We start from the raw sequence: 12,096 nt of genomic DNA, 5'->3' as shown, positions 1-12,096 counted from the left end.
GGGGAATAGGTTTTGTCATGCCCTCTTCACGACTGTCTTGGTGTGCTTGGACGATGTTAGTTTGTTGGTGATCTGGACACCAAGGAACTTAAAGCTCTCAACCTGCTCCACTGCAGCCCCGTCGATGAGAATGGGGGCGTGCTCGGTCCTCTTTTTCCTGTAGTCCACAATCATCTCCTTTGTCTTGATCACGTTGAGGGAGAGGTTGTTGTTCTGGTACCACACGGCCAGGTCTCTGACCTCCTCCCTATAGGCTGTCTCGTCGTTGTCGGTGATCAGGCCAACCACTGTTGTGTCATCGGCAAACTTAATGATGGTGTTGGATTCGTGCCTGGCCATGAGGTCATGAGTGAACAGGGAGTACAGGAGGTGACTGAGCACACACCCCTGAGGTGCCCCTGTGTTGAGGATCAGCGTGGCGGATGTGTTGTTACCTACCCTTACCACCTGGATTCGGCCTGTCAGGAAGTCCAGGATCCAGTTGCAGAGGGAGGTGTTTAGTCCCAAGGTCCTTAGCTTAGTGATGAGCTTTGAGGGCACTATGGTGTTGAACACTGAGCTGTATTCAATGAATAGCATTCTCACATAGGTGTTCCTTTTGTCCAGGTGGGAAAGGGCAGTGTGGAGTGCAATAGAGATTGCATCATCTGTGGATCTGTTGGGGTGGTTTGCAAATTGGAGTGGGTCTGGGGTTTCTGGGATAATGRTGTTGATGTGATCCATGACTTACCTTTCAAAGCACTTCATGGCTACAGACATGAGTATTACAGGCCGGTAGTCATTTAGGCAGGTTACTTTAGTGTTCTTGGGCACAGGCAGACTTGGACAGGGAGAGGTTGAAAATGTCAGTGAAGGGGCCTCCCGGGTGGCGCAGTGGTCTAAGAGCTGTGCCACCAGAGATTCTGGGTTCGAGCCCAGGCTCTGTCGCAGCCGGCCGCGACCGGGAGGTCCATGGGGCGACGCGCAATTGGCCCAGCGTCGTCCGGGTTAGGGAGGGTTTGGCTGGCAGGGACCCACTAGCGACTCCTGTGGCGGGCCGGGCGCAGGTCACGCTGATGAGCGATGAGACACGACTGTAACTACTACCATTTGGATACCACGAAATTGGGGAGAAAAAAGGGGTTTTAAAAAAAGAAGGAAAATGTGAGTGAAGAGAATTGCCAGTTGGTCAGCGCATGCTCGGGAGTACACGTCCTGGTAATCTGTCTGGCCCTGCGGCCTTGTGAATGTAGACCTGTTTAAAGGTCTTACTCACAACGGCTGCGGAGAGCGTGATCACACAGTTGTCCGGAACAGCTGGTGCTCTCATGCATGTTTCAGTGTTATTTGCTTCGAAGCGAGCATAGAAGTAGTTTAGCTCGTATGGTAGGCTCGTGTTACTGGACAGCTCTCGGCTGTGCTTCACTTTGTAGTCTGCAATGGTTTTCAAGCCCTGCCAAATCCAACGAGCGTCTGAGCTGGTGTAGTATGATTCAATCTTAGTCCTGTATTGACACTTTGCCTGTTTGATGGTTCGTCGGAGGGCATAGTGGCATTTCTTATATGCTTCCGGGTTCGAGTCCTGCTCCTTGAAAGCGGTAGCTCTAGCCTTTAGCTCAGTGCGGATGTTGCCTGTAATCCATGGCTTCTGGTTGGGGTATGTACTAGAGGTCGTCCAATTATGATTTTTCAACACCGATACCAATTATTGGAGGACCAAAAAAAGCCGATACCGATTAATGGGACAATTTTTACATATATATATGTAGTAATGACAATTACAACAATACTGAATGAGCACTTTTTTATTTGAACTTAATACATAAATAAAATCAATTTGGTTTAAATAATACAAAACAGTGTTGGAGAAGAAAGTAAAAGTGCAATATGTGCCGTGTAAAAAAGCTAACGTTTAAGTTCCTTGCTCAGAACATGAAAACATATGAAAGCTGGTGGTTCCTTTTAACATGAGTCTTCAATATTCCCAGGTAAGAAGTTTTAGTTTGTAGTTATTATAGGAATTTATAGGACTGTTTCTCTCTATACCATTTGTATTTCATATACCTTTGACTATTGGATGTTCTTATAGGCACTATAGGATTGAAGTCATAAACTGCGCTGTGCTTCAAGTATTGTGAAGTCCTGCTGGCAAACGTGGGAAAGTGCTGTTTGAATGAATGYTTACGAGCCTGCTGCTGCCTACCACCGCTCAAGTCAGACTGCTCTATCAAATATCAATATATCACAGACTTAATTATAATATAATAAACACACAGAAATACGAGTCTTAGGTCATTAATATGGTCAAATCCGGAAACTATCATTTCGAAAACAAAACGTTTATTTTTTCAGTGAAATACGGAACCGTCCCGTATTTTATCGAACGGGTGGCAACCCTAAGTCTAAATATTGCTGTTACATTGCGCAACCTTCAATGTTATGTCATAATTTTATAAAATTCTGGCAAATTAATTACGGTCTTTGTTAGGAAGAAGTGGTCTTCACACAGTTCGCAACGAGCCAGGCGGCCCAAACTGCTGCCTATACCCTGACTCTGCTTACACTGAACGCTAGAGAAGTGACACAATTTCCCTAGTTAATATTGCCTGCTAACATGAATTTCTTTTAACCTCTTTGGGCTGCAGGGGCAGTATTGAGTAGCCTGGATAAAAGGTGCCCATTTCAAACGGCCTCGTACTCAATTCTTGCTCGTACAATATGCATATTATTATTACTATTGGATAGAAAACACTCTAGTTTCTAAAATCGTTTGAATTATATCTGTGAGTAAAACAGAACTCATTTTGCAGCAAACTTCCTGACAGGAAGTGGAACATCTGAAATCGATGCTCTGTTCTAGGGCCTGCCTATAAATGTGCTTGATATTTATTAGTATACATGCACTTCATACGCCTTCCACTAGATGTCAACAGGCAGTGAGAGAAGAAATGGAGTGTATAACATGATCTGAGGTCGAATAAAAGCTCTTGGCATGACGTGACCCCAATTTCCTGTTTTCTGGAACGCGCGAGAAGGGACCTGGTATTGCCTTCTGTAAAGCTGTCGTTATAGACGACTAATATCTCCGGCTTTGATTTTATTTGATACATGTGACAATATCATCGTAAAGTATGTTTTTTCAATATAGTTTTATTCGATTATTGAAATTTTTTCGGGACGTTAGGCGTGTTGCTTTGTCTGCGTATGTTCAGGAAGGAGAGCTTCGCGCCACTTTGCTAGCTTTCCGTGCTAATTGACTGGAGAAGAGGACATTCTAAATCCAAACAACGATTGTTCTGGACAAAGGACCCCTTGTACAACATTCTGATGGAAGATCATCAAAAGTAGGACCCATTTTATGATGCTATTTCATATATCTGTCGAACATGTGAACTAGTAGTTTGCGCCCAGATTTTGGACACGCTCCCGCCATAACGTAAACTGCATGTCGTAATGAAGTTATTTTTAGAATTCTAACACGGCGATTGCATTAAGAACTAGTGTATCTATCATTTCCTATACAACATGTATTTTTTAGTAATGTTTATGAATAGTTATTTGGTCAGAAAATGTGAGTGTCAGAAAAATATCCGGACGTTGTGGGAAAAAGACGCTACGTTAGCACAATGTATAACCACTCATTTCAGCTCTAAATATGCACATTTTCGAACAAAACATAAGTGTATGTATAACCTGATGTTATAGGACTGTCATCTGATGAAGCTTATCAAGGTTAGTCAAAAATKATATATCTTTTGCTGGTTTGTTACGATCGCTAACTTTTGCTGCTGGTAAATGGCTTGTGTTTCTGGCTATTGTGGTAAGCTAATATAATGCTATATTGTGTTTTCGCTGTAAAACACTTAAGAAATCGGAAACATTGGCTGGAATCACAAGATGCCTGTCTTTCATTTGCTGTACACCATGTATTTTCAGGAAATGTTTTATGATGAGTATTTAGGTATTTCACGTTGGTGTCTAATTACTCTGGCTGCTTCGGTGCTATTTCTGACGGAGCTGTGATGGTAGCTGCAATGTAAAACATTGCACATTTTTCGAACAAAACATAGATTTATTGAAAAACATGTTATAAGACTGTCATCTGATGAAGTTGTTTCTTGGTTAGTTTGGTTGGTTCTTGGTTAGTTAGGTTGGTTTTGTGCCTGCTACCGTGGCTGTGAAAAATGTCTGTCCTTTTTTGTATTGGTGGTGAGCTAACATAAATATACGTGGTGTTTTCGCTGTAAAACATTTTAAAAATCGGACATGTTGGCTGGATTCACAAGATGTTTATCTTTCATTTGCTGTATTGGACTTGTTAATGTGTGAAAGTTAAATATTTCTAAAAATATATTTTTCAATTTCGCGCCCGCACTTGAGCTGGCTGTTGTCATAAGTGTACCGACATCGGGCTTGCAGCCCAAAGAAGTGTTAACTAATATGCAGGTTTAAAAAAAATGTATGATTTGAATATTGATTTTAAGAGAGGCATTGATGTTTATGGTTAGGTACATTGGTGCTACGATTTTGCTTTTTTTTGCGATTGCGCTTTTGTTAAATCATCACCCGTTTGGCGAAGTTGGCTGTGATTCGATGATAAATTAAGACATTGATTATATGCAACGCAGGACAAGCTAGTAAAACTAGTAATATTCATCAACCATGTGTTGTTAACCAGTGATTATGTTAAGATTGATTTGTTTTATAAGATAAGTTTAATGCTAGCTAGTGTCGGCTCATAGCCTGTGACAAAAATGAGGGGACGAACAACAGGTATAGGCCAATTTAAAAAGGTTCTTTATTCTACAACAAAAACTATTAACTTAAACTAAGAAAAGGAATGAGTTGTGGAAGTATCATAATGTAGGGTGTATGTAAAGTGCATGGATGCGTGAATGTGTGTGTGTGAACATGACTGAGTGAAAACTATGCAAAACTACAAATGAACAAACAAATCATGAGCATACCTGGAGGAGCAGAGAGAGAGAGAGAGAGAGATTTAGTGAAACAGTTTAAATACTTAGAGCCCAGGTGATCAATCACTAACGACCCTCCTCTGCCTGCAGGAGGAACCGCCCCTGCAATGCAGAGGAGGAGCCGTGACACCCCCCTCCTTAAAATGAGGGTCCCACCCTCAACCCACTTCCTCCAACATATTCAAAATAATCCAACAAAAACCAAATAAACAAAAAAAAGATACCAATCCCGGCTCCTAGCAGTAGCCCCGTGTCCCCCAGCTGACTGTCCGCCTCCCCAAACTCAGCAGCCCTGGTACCTGGGGAGCAATTTAAGAGAAAAGAGGCGCAGACAGCCGTTAGGGTCAGCAGAGAAAAATACAAGCTAGGTTAAAGGAGCACGGACAGAGCATCAGCATCAGCATCAGCAATGAAAAAACAAGTGGGTTGTGTTCAGTGAACACAGTTAAAGGGGTCAACCAGAACCAACATTTACATTTGACATTTTAGTCATTTAGCAGACGCTCTTATCCAGAGCGGACTACAGTAGAGTGCATACATTTTATTACATTTTTTACATACTGAGACAAGGATATCCCTACTGGCCAAGAGCAGACGCTCTTATCCAGAGTGACTTACAGTAGAGTGCATACATTTATTACATACTGAGACAAGGATATCCCCTACCGGCCAAACCCCTCCCTACTGGCCAAAACCCTCCCTAACCCGGACGACGCTATGCCAATTGTGCGTCGCCCCACGGATCTCCCGGTTGCGGCCGGCTGCGACAGAGCCTGGGCGCGAACCAGCCCAGCCTGGCGCGAACCCAGAGACCTTGGTGGCGCAGCTAGCACTGCGATGCAGTGCCCTGACCACTGCGCCACCCGGGAGACCTCGAACATAGACCTCGAAGTGCTGTAAAAGCCCAAATGAGACCTAAAGCCTCCTTTTCAATTACAGAATAGTTTTTCTCTGATACTTATTACATTTCCGGGAGAAGAAACTGACTTGCACACTCAAACATTCTCATCATTCTCCTGGAGAAGCACAGGCCCCAGCACCGATTTGACTGGCGTTTACCTGCAATTTGAAAGGTTTCCCAAATTTGGGCTGCCAAAAACAGGCGGTGCCAAACACCAAAAGAGTCTTAACTGCATCAAATGCCTCTTGACACTGGGTGGACCAATAAATTCAGCCTTGGCTTCAACAGATTGGTCAGTGGGGACACTACTACCGAAAAGTTTTTACAAAAAGCACGGTAGTTACCCCGCCATTCCCAGGAAGCGCATCAGTTCTTTCTTTGTAGAGGCTGTGGGAACTGCTTCACATCCTGAACCTTGGCTTCCACGGGACAGACAAATCCCCCTGACCAACAACCTTGCCTAGGTATGTGACTGTGGCTTTGGCAAACTCACATTTTGCCAAATCAATACCATTGTCCAACATAGACTGCATCTCTGTTTTCCAGTTTCAGTCTCTTCTCCTCAGATACACGATAAAATCTCTGTTTGATAGGCTTAGCATCTCCGATGTCTATATCATGCTCAATTAAGTGGGTTTGCGATGGAGTGTCAGAAAGCAAAACAGGGTAGTTTCTAATAAGAGCTACCAATTCACACGTTCTCGAGTCTAAATGATCTACCAAAACCCCAAGGTTTTGCAAAGTCTGGGAGTTTTCAACCGACCTTGTAAGACCTGGTTTGGCTTACTTGTGCGCTGACACGTATGACAAGTTTTAATAAACTGAGCTATATCCCGCTTTAAACGTGGCCAGAAAAAATAACGAAGTATGCGATCATAAGTTTTACGAGACACCCATATGACCTGCCACATCACCATGTGAAGTTGCAACACTTTATTTCGCAAGGTAGTTGGTACAACTATTTGAAAGACTGGTCTCCTAGACCCTGATCATAGTGTGGAACCCATTTCCTGACCAACAGCCCATCAAGAAATAAAATAACACTGAGCACTATTCCTCACCACTGAATCAGGAACAACTTTATCAAACAGATCAGCCAAAGTAGTATCGGCCTTTGCTCAGCCATTAATGAATCTCTAGAACTTATCAAACTGTTCTGTCTGGAGTTTGACTGGCAACTCAAGACTTTTTGGCTTACTCTCAATCTCCTTACGAGAGGCTGCGCGTGTAACCGCACAAACTGGAAATCCTCAGGAGACACACAGTTCTGATCCGGAGATTCCCTTGCAGGGGACACTGAAGGTTGCTTCTTACAGATGTTTAGTTTGCCACTGCCCACACCTTACTACCTGCCAAGTCATTCCCCAAAATCATGTGGACCCCTACTGGCAACTGGGATCTAACCCCAACATCTATATCACCCTCTACTAGACCACATTTTAGGGTAACTTCATGTAAAGGACAAGAGAATGGAACTAAACCCATACCACATACCATTACACAACGGCCAGTATCAGACTCTTTAGAGAACGCAAAACAGATTCCAGAATAAAAGAATCTAAAGCAATGTCTCTTAGGATCTTGATTTTAACATTTCGGTTGCCATCTACCAGGACACTACACCATCTGAAATAAAGCTGAAAAATCACAGTGGGAAGACTGAGAATCAAACTCAACTAGTGGCTGAAACAGCTCACCTTGTTGGTCAGAGTGTAACAGGAGCTGCCATCAAGCAGGTTTAACTTGACCTGACTGTTTTGATTTAAGAGAGGGACAATCTTTCTTCCAATGTCCTTCAACTAAACAGTAGCGACAGGTATTAGCATTAACCGGTGCTTTAAGTCCTCCAGACCCCAAATTCTGCTGAGGCCTTTGGAAAGAATCTCCAAAAAAAGGTGACCTACTATTCCTAGGAGTAAAGTTATTTTTATGGTACATGTCACTGTTGACTCAAAATGGCTTTTATGTGTTAGCCTGTTACTCATGCAAGGATTGCTGCATCACTTGGAGACTTTAACTTTACGTTCATTCATGTATGTAGCAACCTGGTCAGAAACAGAATTTTTGAACTGTTCTAACACAATCAAATTAGACAGACCCTCAAAAGTACAAACTTCAAAACTGTACACCAACGATTAAATGCAGTAGTCAAATCACAAACAAACTCAGAATAGGTTTGTGAATCTAACTTTTTCCTGTAACGAAAACGTTGACGATATGCCTCTGGCACAACTCGTAGACCTTCAGAACTGCTGATTTAACTTTAGCAAAAACTTTACTGTCAGCTATACTCAGTGCTGCAAAAGCCTCACGTGCTTTACCTGTAACTACACATTGCAACAACACTAGTCATGTCCACATCTGACCAAGCTCTAGCTTCCGCAATACGCTCAAATAAAGTAAAGTATGTGTCTGGATCTGACTCATCAAATTTAGGCAACAAACGAAGATTCTGTGAAACATCAAACTGTGGTAGTCTTTCTGGTCTATTAGCATTTCTCAATCGCTCTATCTCTAACTGCATTTGCAACAGTTCCCTCTGCTGCTCAAAAGTTAAAGGGCTAGACTGAAAACTTGCACCCTCACTACTAGCAGACTGACCGCCAAAAACACCCATTTCCCTAAGACCCTGCTTTAAGTTAGTTTTAACAGTCTCTTAAATTTTTTTATCAACAATCTCAATCTGATAATGTTCAGCAATTTCAATTAACTGCTCCTTAGTACACAACTCTAAGGCTACCTCTGAAGGAGCTTGAACAAAACTACTCAAAATGGAAGACATTTTCCTCAACCAATACTCAACCTCAACCAACTATTACAAATGCTACAAAAAAACACAACTCACCTGCTGTCAGTCTGGGTTCAAGGACAGGAGCCACACCCCACTATCCTCCAAAAACTACTAACTAACTGGCCCTGGTCTTCGTGCAGTCACATGTGGTGGGGTTTTATGCACACAAAACCAGTGGAGTGGAAAAGACAACCAGAAACTGGCGGCCCTCCCATAACCATGGAGGTGCTCCCGAGCCGATGTAGGGGAAAAGGGAAAGGGATGCTCTACCCACGTTCACTGCCACCTAAAACAAAAACACCACAAGCCTCCTATTGACACTCGCTGATATGCCTGAACAGGAGAGGACTCCCACCTGAACAAAACCCAGAAAAACCCAGAGTGAATTGCTTAGCTACCAAGCTAACTGAACCAAAAGAACACATAGCTCTCAACGCTCTCTTCAACAAAATTGGCCCAACCAAAACATCCCYTCTGCCAAATTTTGTTTGTTTATCTGAACTAAACTAACCCAAGTTAACTACTATCCCGGACGAGTCCCCACTTGTCACAAGCCGGCTCATAGCCGAACAACAGGTATAGGCCAATTTAAAAAAGGTTCTTTATTCTACAACAAACTATTAACTTAAACTAAGAAAAAGGAATGAGGTGTGGAAGTATCATAATGTAGGGTGTATGTAAAGTGCATGGATGCGTGAATATGTGTGTGTGTGAACATGACTGAGTGAAAACTATGCAAAACTACAAATCAACAAACAAATCATGAGCATACCTGGAGGAGCAGAGAGAGAGAGAGAGAGAGAGAGAGATGATTAGTGAAACAGTTTAAATACTTAGAGCCCAGGTGACTCCAATCACTAACGACCCTCCTCTGCCTGCAGGAGGAACCGCCCCTGCAATGCAGAGGAGGAGCCGTGACACTAGCGACTTACCTTTGCTCCTTGCTGCACTCGCGTAACAGGTGGTCAGCCTGCCATGCAGTCTCCTCGTGGATTGCAATGTAATCGGCGTCCAAAAATGCCGATTACCGGTTGTTATGAAAACTTGAAATTGGCCCTAATTAATCGGTCGACCTCTAGTATGTACGTACGGTCACTGTGGGGACGACGTCATCGATTTGCCTGTTTGATGGTTCGTCGGAGGGCATAGCAGGATTTCTTATAAGCTTCCAGGTTAGAGTCCCGCTCCTTGAAAGCGGCAGCTCTACCCTTTAGCTCAGTGTGAATGTTACCTGTAATCCATGGCTTCTGGTTGGGGTATGTACGTACAGTCACTGTGGGGACGACGTCCTCGATGCAGTTATTGATGAAGCCAGTGACAATGTGGTGTAGTCCTCAATAACATCGGAGGAATCCTGGAACATATTCCAGTCTGCTAGCAAAACAGTCCTGTAGCTTAGCATCTGCTTCATCTGACCACTTTTTTTATTTATCTAGTCACTGGTGCTTCCTGCTTTAATTTTTGAGGATTTTTGAGGAGGATGGAATTATGGTCAGACTTGCCAAATGGAGGGCAAGGGAGAGCTTTGTATGTGTCTCTGTGTGTGGAGTAATGGTGGTCCAGAGTTGTTTTCCCCCTCTGGTTGCACATTTTAACATGCTGATAGAAATTTGGTAAAACAGATTTAAGTTTCCCTGCATTAAAGTCCCCGGCTACTAAGAGCGCCGCCTCTGGTTGATCGGAATACAGCTCATTCAATGCTGTCTTAGTGCCAGCCTMTGACTGTGGTGGTATGTAAAACAGCTACGAAAAGTACAGATAACTCTCTAGGTAGATAGTGTGGTCTACAGCTTATCATAAGATACTCTACCTCGAGCAATAGCTCGAGACTTCCTTAGATATCGTGCACCAGCTGTTATTTACAAAAGTACATAGTCCGCCGCCCCTTGTCTTACCAGACGCTGCTGTTCTATCCTGCCAGTACAGTGTATAACCAGCCAGCTGTATGTTGATAGTGTCGTCGTTCAGCCACGACTCCGTGAAGCATAAAATATTACAGTTTTGAATGTCCCGTTGGTAGTTTAATCTTCCGCGTAGGTCATACATTTTTTTCTCCAAAGATTGCACGTTTGCTAGCAGAATGGAAGGAAGTKAAGTTTTGTTCGATCGCCTACGAATTCTCAGAAGGCAGACCGTCCTCTGGCCCCTTTTTCTCCGCCTCATCTTCACACAAATCCCGGGGATCTGGGCCTGTTCCCGAGAAAGCAGTATATCATCCACATGGGGCTCGTCAGACTCTTTAAAAGGAAAAAAACGATTCTGCCAATCCGTGGTGAGTAATTGCAGTCCTAATGTCCAGAAGTTATTTTCGGTCATAAGAGACGGTAGCTGCAACATTATGTGCAAAATAAGTTTAAAAAAAAGTTATAAACAAACAAAAAAACACAATCGGTTGGGGAMACGTAAAACATCAGCCGCCTTCTCCGGCCCCATACAGTACGTGTGTGCTCCAAAGGCGGCGGCACTAACCGCTACATCACATGCCATGTCCTCCTACATTATCATCATCATCATTCATTGCTATTGTCACTATTGTCAATATCTCCAGCACAATGAACATCAATGACACTATTATGATCGTCATCATCACCCTACATTCTCATTATCTAGCCTAGAATGAGTCCATCTGAAACATGTTATACTTCCATTGCATTCTACGGTTCTTAATTCACTCTGTCACATCAAATGTTTTCATACCAATCCACATATAACACCGACACACCMTCTGTTGTACAAATTCTGAATGTGCATTCAAATATACAGTTGAAGTCTGAAGTTTACTTACACTTAGGTTGGAGTCATTAAAACTTGTTTTTCAACTATCTTGTTAACTAACTACAGTTTTGGCAAGTCGGTTAGGAAATCTACTTTGCATGACACAAGTCATTTCTCCAACAATTGTTTACAGACAGATTAKTTCACTTATAATTCACTGTATCACAATTCCTGTGGGTCAGAAGTGTACATACACTAAGTTGACTGTGCCTTTGAACAACTTGGAAAATTCCAGAAAATGATGTCATGGCTTTAAAAGCTTCTGATGGGCTAATTGACATCATTTGAGTCAATTGGAGGTGTACCTGTGGATGTATTTCAAGGCCTACCTTAAAACTCAGTGCCTCTTTGCTTGACATCATGGGAAAATCAAAAGATATCAACCAAGACTTCAGAAAATAAATTGTAGACCTCCACCAGTCTGGTTCATCCTTGGGAGCAATTTCCAAATGCCTGAAGGTACCACGTTCATCTGTACAAACAATAGTACGCAAGTATAAACCTGTCTCTTATACACATCTAGATGTGTATAAGAGACAGCTGCACATGGGGACAAAGATGGTACTTTTTGGAGAAATGTCCTCTGGTCTGATGAAACAAAAATAGAAATGTTTGGCCATATTGACCATGGTTATGTTTGGAGGAAAAAGGGGGAGACTTGCAAGCCGAAGAAC

At 42.9% G+C, this 12,096-nt stretch overlaps 1 protein-coding gene across 5 annotated transcripts in view; it reads left to right on the top strand.

Moving 5' to 3' along the window:
* The window catches only part of LOC111970186 (SPRY domain-containing protein 3), a 132,461-nt gene that overhangs the window by 112,457 nt on the left and 7,908 nt on the right, over nucleotides 1–12,096 (top strand). The window lies entirely within an intron of this gene.

The sequence above is a fragment of the Salvelinus sp. IW2-2015 genome, linkage group LG11, assembly GCF_002910315.2.
Source record: "Salvelinus sp. IW2-2015 linkage group LG11, ASM291031v2, whole genome shotgun sequence".
In the NCBI taxonomy this organism is placed as follows: Eukaryota; Metazoa; Chordata; class Actinopteri; order Salmoniformes; family Salmonidae; genus Salvelinus; species Salvelinus sp. IW2-2015.
Note: the sequence above shows the minus strand (reverse complement) of the source record. Positions and strands in the feature narration are given on the sequence as shown.